We start from the raw sequence: 14,420 nt of genomic DNA on the forward strand, positions 1-14,420 counted from the left end.
CCAAGATAAAACACCCTAAATTTGAACGACAGGGGTCCACTGAACAGTTTGATGCCCAATATGTATAGGTATACCTAAGTATGTGGCATGTAGGGGCCCCAATGTGAACATACCCACATATGATCTACCATTTCAACTCCAGCAAAATCAACACATTTACATCCTTTATGTGGGATAAATGCTACAAAAAAAAGTACACACATATATTTTTGGAAAGTATACATTACCCCAAATCTATAATGGGTACACATTTCTTTTTACTCCAAAGTACCAAGCCGCAAAGCTTTCCTGTTTGCCGATTTTTATGACATTTCAGAAAGTCGCATAAAAATGTTGCAATTTGCCGCATTTATCTCACACAATTTCTTGCATACAGAGGCAAATCACCCCAAATAGGAACACCTAAGGTCTACAGTACAGTTTGATGCCCAATATGCATAGATATACCAAAGTCTGTGGTATGTACTGACCCCAAATTGAAAATAGCGCATATGGATTTCTCATCTGCCAACTCCGCTTTTGCATACAGAGCCCCCTGGTAGCATATTATGTGCCGTAACCCCCCTAACTATACAGAGACCCCCAGAAAACCCATATATTTTTGGAAAGTACACATTCTGATGAATTCAAAATAGGTAAAGTTATTTTTCCACACCAAAGTTACACATGGCAAAGCTATGCTAAAAACAGATCAGGAACACTTATACAATAAAACCACATAAATTGTGCAATTAGTAGTCAAAATATCTGATCCAATAGTCACGCTGTCATAATAAAGTTTTTTTTTAAAAAAAAATTAAAAAAAAAAATGTTTGTGTACACATGCCGCTTCTGCAGAGAAATACTTTCTGAAACGTCAAACGTGAGAGATGCTGAACAAAAAATATTAATAATTAGAAAACACAGAAATGAAGACTAACTGCAAATAATATCACTGTTAAGATCATATGTAACATTAATTTAAAGGTGACATAAACCTTTTAACATATTTACAGGGTGAATGTACATACACAATGGGGGGCCATTTACTTACCCAACACTTTTTAGGATCTAGGTTTTTTTGACGTGGAAGAAGTCACAAACCGCAAAAAGGACATGGGAAAAAGTTGTGACTTTTTAGAGAGTTACTATGAGGGGTGATTTATCAACGGTCGAGTTTCATTTTTTTTCTCGATTCAAGTTTTTTTGCATTTATAAAAACTTGAATTTGAGTTATGGTTCGAAAACTTGAATGTCTCGTATTTATTAAGTGCAAAGAACCTGAAAACTCGAATGTAAAAATTGTGAATGTAAAAATGTACCATCTAAACACTTGCAAGTTTCTATAGAAGTCAATCGGACTTGTCATAGGCAAAGTCTAGCCATATTCTTAAACTCAAATTTTTCAAGTTTTTAGAGCTCGTAAACTCTAAAAATGTGAGATATTGAAGTTTTTTATTCAATTATTATTTATTAATAAATAAGTGACCATTCCATATCTGAGTTTATTTAATTTAGAAAAACAAACAAATTCACAAACAGATTAATAAGCCCTCTTTACTTAATACCTGTTAAGGTCATAGCAGAGGTCCCTTCCCTGAAAATTTTTTGGATTTCTGACACTGGCCCAGTCTTATTTTAATGAGAAATTGTTATCTTATGTTTTGGTTTCAGACACCCCAATAGATTTAATAGTTTTTTTTTATATATCTAAGCCATTAGTTATGTGTTTCTTATTGAAATGAACCAGGCCCTAGAAATTTCTGGATAAGGGATCTTTACCTTAAGGGGCTGATTTACTAACCCACGAATCCGACCCGAATTGGAAAAGTTCCGACTTGAAAACGAACATTTTGTGAATTTTACGAATTTTTCGTTACCAATACGATTTTTGCGTAAAAACGCGAGTTTTTCGTATCCATTACGCAAGTTGCGTAAAAAGTTGCGCATTTTTCGTAGCGTTAAAACTTACGCGAAAAGTTGCGCATTTTTCGTAGCGTTAAAACTTAAAAGGTGCAAAGTTTCGCGTAAGTTTTAACGCTACGAAAAAAGCGCAACTTTTTGCGCAAGTTTTAACGCTACGAAAAATCGCCAGATTTTACGCAACTTTCGTAATGGCTACGAAAAACTCGCGTTTTTACGCAAAAATCGTATTGGTAACGAAAAATTCGTAAAGAATCCGAAAAAATCGCAAAACATATGAAAAAATCGCAAAATACCGATCATTACGAAAAAAACGCAATCGGACTCATTTCGACCCGTTCGTGGGTAAGTAAATCAGCCCCTTAGTCTACCTCATGCAGCTCAATTAGGATCAAGTACTGTTTTATTATTAAAGAGAATAATAAATAATGGAACAAAAGGAAATATTTGCTTCTCTACGGAAGATATCAATTCTGCATTTTGAAGCAAATTTGGTTTCTGAGATAATAGATCCCATACCTGTACCGGAATTAGATGAGGGCAGGACTGCTCAGTTCAGGTGAGGTGAGGTTTGAAGTAGTTGGATCTCTTGAACACATGGCACTTTACATGCACAAACTGATTTTGTTAAAGGAACAGTAACACCAAAAAATGAGTGTTTTAAAGTAATTAAAATATAATGTACAGTTGCCCTGCGCTGGTAAAACTGGTGAGTTTGCAACAGAAACGCTACTATAGTTTATATAAATGAGCTGCTATGTCAACACGGGGGCAGCCATTGAAGCTGGGAAAAAGGAGAAAAGGCACAGGCACATAGCAGATAAGCTCTGCAGAATATAATGGGGTTTTATCTGTTATCTTCTAAGTAACCTGTGCCTTTTCTCCTGTAAATGGCTGCCCCCGTGGCTACACAGCAGCTTTATTTATATAAACTATAGTAGTCTTTCTAAGGAAAACACACCAGTTGTACCAGTACAGGGCAGCATTACATTATATAGTAATTACTTTTATACATTTTCATTTTTTGGTGTTACTGTCCCTTTAAGGAGGCACAAAATAGGAGTCATTTGTTATATGCAGTGCACAGAGCAAAGTACAAAAAGCAGGAGAACTTTGCTATGTTTGTCACATTTTGCATGTAGGCATATTGACAAAGTCTCTGAGCTCCAAATCGATGAATACAAAACTGCCTTCATCGGCTGCAATGTATTCATGATGAGCTTGTGGGGGAATGCCTGGTGCTGTATTTTAATGACATAAGGTGCAGAGTGCAGCCAGACCCCAGACATCTGCATGAGCACTAAAGGGTGAGCTTTTATAATCCTTACTGCTTTTGAACTCCTTTCTGGGTCTTTATAAATAATTCCTAATGTATTTAAACTTTAATTTATTTATACAGGTGACTGCAGAGGGTCTCTTTTTCTGTAGAGTGGAAACGGACAGAGGTCCACAAAAGTGAAAAGGAATCAAAAACTGCATAGGTGAGACATGAGGCTCTCCTTGTCATGTAATAATGGCTTGAAGCAAATAATTCTGGAGTACTGAAGTGGATAAGAAAGGAAGCTGACACCATGTACTCTAACCTTCCATCAATGTTACATTTCTCATGTTCATAGGTTTTCTGCACTCCTACACTTCTTGTCTACTTTTTTTTTTAATGTGACAGTAAGTGCACTTTAAACTTAAGATAATATAATGTATGCCACATTAGTTTGCCCTTTGTAATGCAGGGATAATATGCTCACCTCTGATGGCAGAGTGCTTTAGTAATCAATGGCAACACTTCTAAATTGAGCATTTGTTTTTCTACAAGAGATGCAATGCTTTAGCTCTGCGCGTTCGCACGCTAAACAAACCACTTTCCACACTCCGGATTTTGTATAACTTTAGCAGAAGGGTTGTTTTGTTTTTGTTTGACAATATTTCTCTTAATGGGAGAAAATGCATGATTAATTATGAAATGCAGAATTATGTTAACATGGGGAACAAATGAAAGCAGGTGTTAAAACAATGCTGGATTTTAATTTCATTTATTAGTAAAATCTACAGAGAGTCATTTACTTTCATCTACTCCATAGTGGAAACATTTTCCTTAATAATGCTTATTTTTTTTCTTAAAGCAGTTGAATTGATTTCTCAGGTTAACCCCTGACTGGCAGAAAGGTCTGCATAGTATAGCCGTTACCTGTTAGTAAAAAGGGGTGGGTCCTCACTAGTGATTAGCGAAATTCTTAACCAGGCATGGATTTGTGGTGAATTTCCACGTTTCACCATTGGCAGATTGTTTCGCAAAACGTGCACAAAATTTTTTGGCGAAACGAAACGGGACAGATTCGCTTATCACTAGTGCTCATGGCAGTTCCCCGTGACTGTTTTAAAATAAATAAGGTATGAAAGAATTTCAGTAATGTAAGCATAAGGTAGGGCAAGCATTTTAAAGTACAGATCAGTTTAATTGACTGCACAGTTAGGGTAATTTTGTCAAACTGCAGTAGGTGCAGTGCAACTGTGCCAAGGGAATTTGTCTTGTGTGTTCGACTGCTTAAGGGCTCTGGCACACGGGGAGATTAGTCGCCTGCGACAAATCTCCCTGTTCACGGGCGACTAATCTCCCCGAATTGCCATCCCACTGGCGAAAATGTAAGTTGCCGGTGGGATGGCACACGCTGCGCAGGCGATTTCGTCAAATCGGCGAAGTTGCCTCGCGAGGCATTTTCAGCGATTTGCTTAAATTGCGCCGTCGCGTGTGCCATCCCACCAGCGACTTACATTTTCGCCGGTGGGATGGCAACTCGGGGAGATTAGTCGCCCGCGAACAGGGAGATTTGTCGCGGGCGACTAATCTCCCCGTGTGCCAGAGCCCTTACAGACTATAAAATCAGGCATGTATGTTGGGGAAACAAAGAGAATGAGAGAAAGCAAGTCCACTAATTTACAGTAAACAGAACAGATTGTCCAACAATGGAAAACATTTCAAAAATACCCGAGTATTATTGATCTCAGGGTAACTGTACTAATGGGAAACATTAAACAGAGAATATCATTATGGAATATAATTATGGAAATGAGGGTGGTTTAAAGGGGTAGTTTAAAGGAGAAGGAAAGGCTAAGTCACTTGGGGGTGCCAAAATGTTAGGCACCCCCAAGTGACTTACATGACCTACCTTGTACCCCGGGCTGGTGCCCCCGTTAGGAGAAAACAGCACCAGCCCGGGGCACCTGTAGACACCGCTTCCTCCTTCCTTTGCGCGCTGCTGCCGAAATCCGTGGGCCGGCGCATGCGAGGAGGAAGTAGGAAGCGCCGGCAGCTGCCCCGGGCTGGTGCTGTTCTCTCCGTACGGGGGCACCAGCCCGGGGTACAAGGTAGGCGTTCTAAGTCACTTGGGGGTGCCTAACATTTTGGCACCCCCAAGTGACTTAACCTTTCCTTCTCCTTTATCTGTAAGTTAACTTTAATATGTTATAGAATGTCCTGTTCTTGGCAATTTTTCAACTGGTCTTCATTTCTTATTTCATATACTACAAAGTATATGAATTATGTGCTTTACAGATTTTAAATACAGATCACTTACCTCATAAGCCAGACAACGATTACTCTGTGAGGCTACAATTTTATTGTTAGTGTCACTCTTGTCTTTCAGTTCAAGTCCTCTCCTATTCATCTTCCAGTCTCTTATTCATCTCTTATTCATACCAATGTTTTGTTCATATCTTTCAGTTAAACATTTCACCTCAATTATTAGTCCAAAATACAAGGTCTGAGTTTCTCACTGCCCTGGCTCCGAGTTTAGCACATACATGCTGGATGCATAATAATGCTGTCATTTGCATAGAATTTAGCATGACACAATATATATCACAGCAAGGAATAAGTAATCACTTGCATAACAACATGAAAATTGTTGATACATTTTTCACTTTCCAAGTACACCAACAGACTGATTGCTTCCACTTTGGCATTTATCGGCATGTCTGAATCACACCTCCCTTGTATCATTACCCTATAGAACATTAATTCAAATTCTAGGAAAAGGGAGAGTGCATTTGGCAATAAAAGGGTTCAGAAATTTAGAGAGTCCTTGTGCTTGGCAACATGCACTCTCAATGCTGATTTCTAACGGCCATATTACAGTTCACATAGAACTGAAGTGCAAAATAAAACCACTGTAATTGCAGTAATCTGAAAAAGAACATGCCCATTTAGAAGAAGAGAAGTTTGCAGTTTGAAATGAGTGAAAAGTGGCTTTATGAAAAGAAATGTACTTGTTAGGTGAGGTAATTCGATCTTTATACAAGTAACTGCTTCTTCTATAGCCTTCTAAAGTTATCAAACACAGTGCTCCGCAGGCATTAATTTGGGGGTCTGCTGATAAATTATACATTAGAAAATATTGCTACGTCTTTAATGATCATTCTCAAAAGGCTCAGAAATCTGAAGAAAAAGCAAAGTGTACGGTGGTCAAAGATACAGCAGGGCATGATTGCAGCTACAGATCTTTAGAATATGAAAAGCTGTATAAATATATATGTAGCTGGAAATGTAACCTTGCAAAGACTCCTAGGCATAATCTTTTCTGTGGAGCTGTAGGAGAGTACTTTATACCCCCATAGCCTTGTCATGAAATTAGATTTTTCATTTACAGAAATACAGTTTAGTCTCTACTTAGTAGAAATTTTACATAAGCCCTGGAGCCTAGCTGTGTGTTTTTCTCTGTCTGTTTATGATAACCAGAATAATTTAACCCATTTGCAGATCAGTACACCACATTAAAAACAAACAAAATAAAGAGGTATTTAAGACACCAATGAAAATTTCTACAGTCAGTGTCTTATGTCCCTTTAGTGTATCACTCACAAACCAGCTTGTAGTTCTGTGCATGTGTCCAAAACATGTTCAACATAGAACTACACAAGCCATTAAATTAATTAAACAAACCTTTGTAATAAAATTAAATATGTGTAATGCTGATATAAGTACAAAGCACAACAATTTGTAAAATCTGCAGCAAACGCTACAGAAAAGCAGATTTTGTGTCTAAAGTTGCATAATGGTCCCAGCGCCCACAAGCAGGTACATGCCACATGTAATTTTAGGACTTCTACAGAAATTTCTAAAGTCCTTTGGCTATTTTCTTGTCTGCTCTGGATCTTGACTGTGGAACCTGGCCTGGATTTATACTTGAAATTGCTGCCTTGAGCTTTGGCCTGGGAAAGAAATATGCTTTTTGCTTCAATCTTTGCCTGGCTGCTTATATTACTGGTTCCTCATCCATCTGGTCCCCTGAGGGAAATGTGAATGTAGATGCTGCTGCAGTAAAGTCCAGGGCCCCAAAGGGGCATTGGTAAACACTGGCACCTTTTGCAAAGGAGCATGACTGGCAGTGGAGGATAGCCTCTATACTTGGTCCTACAATACATTTCAGTTATTATGGGTGACACTTAGCCCTTGGTTTCTGCTCACCCTATGTAGTTGATTGAACTTTTTAGAATTCTTCAAAATTTGTCAAAAGACTGGAGGTTTTCTCTTTCATAGATCTCTTTCATAGATCTTTGAGCTCACCTAGACTCCCTTCAGGTTGCATGTCCTCCAACTATTTCTTCTTTTCCATGACAAATTTTAATTTCTATACCCGAAGCTTCTCTTTGCGAATGACAGATTCCTGCTCCCTCTCAATATGGCTAGGATCTGCAGTCCTTTCTTTCATGTTTTCTTAATTACTGCTTACTAAATTTCCAGTCATAGCCAACTCTCTGCTGAGATGTCTAAGATTGCTTATATTAATTTTGCTTGATGAGGTATTTGACTTGGGTGTTCCCTTCTTGAAGAAAGACAGACTCCTTGTAAAAAAATCTGACCGTCATCTGGCTTTTGAGGACAAGCTGGATACCATCTAAAGGAAAGGTAACTTAAGAGATAATACACATAAAATAGTATCCATTTTTGTTTATTCTGCAGCTACTGTACATGCTTTCTTTCAGCCTCAACAATGACCTACTATCCAAGATATTCCACCCAAATGCTATTTAGACTTTGTTGCCTTTGATAATCACAAAACAAAAACTGTAGTACCGTGTTAGCCAGCCAAATATAATAAAAAAATACAAATACAAGAGTATTGTAGAAATTATACCTATATTGGCTAACAATAAAAATACATTGCAAGATTTCGGAGCTCTAAGGCCCCTTCGTCAGGCAAAATACAAATGAAAACTGGAATGGCACAACATATATATTCCACTTTTCCAGTAATTCTTGTATTTGTGATTTTTTTTATTATTTTTGCCTTTGATAAAAATACTTCTGACATATTTACTCCTCACAGACCTTATGAATGTTCCATACACTTTCTTGCGGAACTCTTCCTCAACTGGGAAAAACTGCATCATCTCTCTGTTCCTGATACTTAGAATATGCCTTCTGGAGAACCTTGCTTAGCTTTCATTAGCAAATGTAACTCTACTTCTGTTGCTAGGCTTCCTTTTACAAACGAAACATGAAAAACCGAGACTATTGTGGTCATAACAAAATTGAAATGAAGCCAAAAATGTGTCAGACTGAATCTTTGCGGGACTAACAATCATTGTGATTCACCTGCCATCATGCTAAAATGCAGAGGTATTTACACACATTTTGTTGGACATGTTAGAGGACATTTCACATGCAATCTCTGTAATGCATGCAAATATACATACTGATACATCTACAATGCAAAGGGTCTTTTTGGCTGTGCAAGAATAGATTTTTGTAGAAAAAACATTGCCAGTTGTGAGATTGTAGTTATCTAGCAAGTGTTTGCACAAGCAACAAAATGCTCACTATGACATTGCTCTAAAAGCTTGACCTGGGGAACTAAGAAGCACAGTTGTTACCTGCTAATCTGTTCTGCTGCATGGTTGGGTAGCGAAGGACAATTAAAAAAAAAAAAAATTGTTTTCAATTTGTTTGCGGCGACTAATCGCCACAGCGTGAACAATAGCTGTTCCTCCCGCACCCCATATTTCCATTATAATTACTTTTACATTTTCATTAGAGAAGCTGCACAATGGCCCTGGGCAAAGAGTTAGTACTTATGCTCACTGGGGGTGGCTAAATTAGTCCCTCCAGGCTTTTAAAAATTTTAATATCCTTGAATCTTTTATTTTAATGGCTCTAGTTATCTACAGATAAAGGGCCTGGTATGGGTCCAAAATGTTGCCACTTTTTGTGAGCTAATAAAACACTTTTCACTGCTTCACAGCAACAGTTGTGCCTATAGTATTTTTTATTTTCTGCGCCCTCAGCAGTTTGGGGCCCCTACACTACTAGGCACCTGACCCGTGCGGGTATTTTTATACTGGTGGAAGCACTCCTTCCTATGTCTTACTAGTTATCTCCAGAGGCATGGGGCCACTATGGGTGTTTCTTTTAGTCCATCTTATGCCAACCTCTATATGGGTTGGTGGAACCTTAATCTCCAAAGCCATGGGGCGGAGATAATCCATTCTGCGACCATATTGTGGTCAACGTTCCCTCTAATTTTTTATAGGCTGTGTGCACAAAAAATATCATCCGTGCGCATTTTAAAGCAAGATTAAATTTTTGTGCGCTACAGAATGTTTGTTGGAGTTCAGTTATGGGCATTTTTGTGCAGGTCTTTCAGTTTGTCTAAATCAAGTTACAAAAACACGATGTTATTTCAGTTATCAATAACACTGTTTATTCAAACAAGTTTCATTGTTAAATGCTATACCTATTAATAACGTGTAATTATATTTTATAGGTAGCATTTCGAAACTAAGAGTAATTTAGTTTTCACAGTTTTTCTCTGCGATCTTTCATATTTATCCAGTCTGAAAAAATTCTGTCAAGATCTATCGTGCCTCCATTTTGAAGGTTACTCTTAATACGCATCAGCATTTCCAAATGTTCTAACTGTAAACGGTTCCTTTGCTTAGTTTTCAGATTGTTCATTAAACTAAAACCACGCTCACAATCTGCACTCGAAGCTAAGAATGTGGCACCAATGTCCATCAATTTTGCTAATTCTGCAAATTGATCATTCTGAAATGAAAATTCGCTGGGGCGAAAACTGCCTATAAGGATTTACACATTTAGAAATCAGGACAGGACTTTGTCTTTCCCCCAACCTTACCCTCACCTAGCATTCCTTCAGTGAAGGACCTTCACTATACATTGTGTGCCTATGCCACATCTCCAACTACGGTTGCCCCCTGGCTGGTAAAAATGAAGCCTGATGCCAAAGTTATTAATCCCCCATTGATTTGTTTGCTGCTGAGCCAGCACTACCAAAGCAGAATCTCCATGTTAGCTGGGATGGCAGTGTAACTGTGCTGTACATACTTGTATACACCTACCTGGTCCTCATGACGTGCCATCCAGCACTTCCCACAGCGCAATGCCTTTGGAAATAACTCAGACGTCTCCTCGGTCTCCCGCCCTCGTTACCCCGGCAACAGGTACTTCTGGCTCCTGTCCGGTGCAATGTGTAGAGTGTCCGTGCGTACCTGCGCGCGTATTTGCCCACACACGGACGTCTGGGGGGGGGTGCGCGCAAGGAGCACGTTCAGCACCGGACAGGAGCCAGAAGTACCTGTTGCCGGGGTAACGAGGGCGGGAGACCGAGGAGACGTCTGAGTTATTTCCAAAGGCAAAAATCATTTTAGGCAAAAATTTTATTTTTGTGCGCGCTATTGTAATTTGTGTGCGCGGGTTCGGAAAGTCGTGTGCGCGCGCACACGCGCACAGCTTAGAGGGAACAGTGATTGTGGTTTGCCCGCTACATACACAATCTGATTTATATCTGGTCTGGCTCAGCAGAAACATTGGGGGCCTTTCCTAGATATTGTAAACCAGAATGATATGAAACTGGTCTTTACCGTGACCTACAATGAGGTCAACACTATTTTTAGATGTTTCTCATAAAGGTGATGGAATTAAGGGGCAAATTAATTCAAAAGTTTATTTGAAGCCCACTGCAGGGAATACAATATTATATGCAGATAGTTGCCACCCATGACACACTATAGGGAGTATACCTTTTAGTCAATTTCTGTGGTTCACAATTGTTCTTCCTTGAAGATACATGACAGGCAGAGATACTTAAGGATAAATTAAAATCAAAGTTTATTTTGATGATCTAACAGATGTGGCCTATAAAAGGGCGTGTTTGTGCGATAGGGATAGGGACAGTTTCCTTAGTGGTTACAGACATGGTAGAAAGCGTTGTATAAATAAAAAAAAACTGATTCTAACTCACTTACGGAATGTAGCCTGAAATTTAAAGATATGTAGGATCCATCCAAATATACTTACTGATGTTATATAATGATCTGATTTTAAAAGAAATTTAAAAGAGTCAACTAAATGGTTTCAAAAATGGCCCCCACCCTAGGGCAAGAAATTAGCTCCTAGTCTGCTATCTTCCCCCAGAGGAGATCTACAGAATAATTGGTTACATACTACAGACATACAAGTGTGGAAAGAGCGTAAAACCTGTAAGGTAATTTCTATCAGTTTTGATTTTAAATCTAATGTGTACAATTTCTCTTAATAGGATGTATTGTGACACCATTTATGTAGTCTATTTATGTAGTCTATTATTAGAGTGTTAATTTTACCACAAACAATATTTTGGTTGTACAGTTTGTGCCCTTAGAAATCATATTAGAGAGCATTTGAATGCCATTCAAGGGGGATAGTTATTCTCTGATAGGTAAACATTTTAGCAGTTGTGGAACAAAAAATATTAGAGACTTGTCTATTACAGTAATTGAAAAGGTTTGTATTCCTTAAGTGGAGGTGATTTTGTTATGCTCCCTAAACTTACGTCAGGCATACTAGATCTTCATTCTGCATACACATACCCTCCTTGTTTAAATACTATGATCTTACTTAGTTGGTTTAAGAGGGGGCTCACCCCCTTTTTGTTTCAGACTTCTTAAAGTAAACCTTGATATATGTTATATATAGCATTATGTTTCACTTAAGAACACTGCATAAATATGTATTTTCTTTTTCTCCTTTTTAGTTTATAATTCCCACTTTATATATTTTTGGGTTTTCTCGTATGGGTTCATTTTTTTTTATTTATTTGTGATTTATATTACTCTGTAACACTAGAGGTCACTGTTTTCTAATTGTATAAATGAAGGCAGTCTTTTCCTGTCTAAATATGCCTATGATTAAGGGCGAATGCGGTCAAAACGCATCAGGTGACTGACGTTGCTGCTTGTTTTTACTTCAGTCTTCTAAAGATCTGCGTTTTGTAACCAAGGCCTTGGGGTTTGGAGGCCTCACTCTTTTATTTCTGACTTTTGGTACAGTTTGGAATTCCTTGAGGAGACCACACCCAGCAGGTTACTGGGACACCTGGAGTGAACATTATTCCACATAGTAAGCCAGAGACGCGGCTATTTTCTTCTGACTTTCTGCAGAGTGGCCTAATACTTTTTTGACCTATAAGGTAATGCTGTGGACTAATTGTACTTTCTTTTATTTGTATACTATGAGCAAATTCATCAGAGTTCTGGATTAAATGTTAAAACTGGTTTCTAAAGCATCTATTACAATACAAAAGTGCAAAAGTATACACATGACTTTAGAACCAATTTCACCTTAATCCATGATTTAGTAATGGAAACAAACCAGGTGTAATTTTCGACCTCTGCATGTAAACATGTTCTGTTAGGAGATAGAACCCCTACCATATTTTATCAGAGAACCATTTTAGGGGTTATGCTAATGGACACAAAAATGTGAAACTTCCATCATGTGGTTTAATCACCAGCTGGAGATCAAAAGCCACCATGTGCTTTTATATGCAATGGGAAGCTTCCAAAATATTCTTACATGGAATGAGATCAATGTCAAAATTGGTAGATACAGCACAGCGCCTGCAATAAAAAGCTTTTTATGTGTCTTGTTCAAAGCATTTAAGTGCCTTTTAGATCACTGATTGAACCATACTCTCTATAAAGCCGAACCTTATAATACCAAAATACATTTCCAAAATAGAATTCCATTATAGGAGAAAGGGTTTTGCTGCAACAGGAAAGATAATAATTCTTTCACAGTGTAATGGGATAAATGAAATGTTTGGTGATAAACAGAATATGTTTGTATTGTTATAGAAGCATTCCAATGATGTTTATGGGTGTCTGTGTGTGTTTACAAATTATATACAGAATAATGTGTGGACAACAGCTCATTACAAAGCTACCAGTCTATTGAAGGGACATGGATGATATGCAATCAACTGCACAGTTCTGACTTTTAGCAAAATAGGCTGTTCCATACTCACTCATTTTCTTCAAATGCAGCATAACATGGTTACAATCTATATTTATGTCGAGAGCCTATCATGTAAATTAGTTGAAATATCAGGAAAATAAGATTTTTGTGAATTTTATTTTCTTTGCTTACAGAAAACCACAAAGGCCAAGGGTGCATAACCTTTCATAGTGTACAGCATAGGAAATTGTTAACTCAGCAGACTGGGTATTCTGAAATTTACCCCGTAGACAAAAAAATAAATAAATCCTGAAATACTTGCAGATAGCTTTGACCTGATAAAGTATTATGAGTGTGTGGTGTAGTCAGAGATATTTAAACCCAAGACATCTCCTATGCCACTTCCCGCATGCTTTGCGTTCTCTGATTGTTTCCTAATAAGCATGTTAGAAGGTTACACCAATTCCAAAGGGCTAGCACTATGAGCCGCAACTGTAGGATATTGATGGGGAGGTGACACCCCCTAGGTGTCCACAGTCCATAAAGCCTATGCATGTGGTACATAGCACGCCATCTAAGCTTGCTGGCACTGGTGGTTACAACTTCCCAAGTAAGTGGGCCTAGGTTTTCCCAAGAGCCAGATGGATGACGCCCACCCACCACCCACCCACTGCAGAAAGTGGTATATGCTGTTGGAGATTGTAGGGATCTATGTTCCACTATTAGATTACTTTAATGCGCTACTATATACTTCATGAGCTGGAGGGTGCTGCTGAGGAATGAGTGAGTGTTGGAGATCACACCGTGGATTTTGTCCTCCAGTAGGCAAACTATTTGGAGCTTGGAGTCGAAAAGCAGGCCTAGCAACACAATGTTTGCGATCGCTAATTACCCACCCGAGCTGCAGCAGAATCTTTAGACACATTTATGAATGCCTGGCCGCCTGGTCTTCCATGGGAGCTTTCAGAAGAAGGTTGCTGAGGTATGGTAATATATGGATTCACAGGTTTGACTAGAGAAATATATATATTTATATATATATTTCCAGAATAAGAATTACAGGCCTTATTAACCTTAAAGTAGAAGGAAAGTCATTTTGGCATTTTACTGCCAATTGATTTGCAGCATTAGTGCCATCTAGAACAATATTTTTATTCTGTAGAATCCATTACCATACCTGAGTAAACAGCTTTATAAACTTTCTCCCTTTGCTTAAGATAGCAGCTACCATTTTAAGTAGCTTCCTGCCTGCAGCTCTAGCTGTTATAGCTGAGATCACACATTCCTA

The sequence above is a fragment of the Xenopus tropicalis genome, chromosome 8 (genome assembly GCF_000004195.4).
Source record: "Xenopus tropicalis strain Nigerian chromosome 8, UCB_Xtro_10.0, whole genome shotgun sequence".
In the NCBI taxonomy this organism is placed as follows: Eukaryota; Metazoa; Chordata; class Amphibia; order Anura; family Pipidae; genus Xenopus; species Xenopus tropicalis.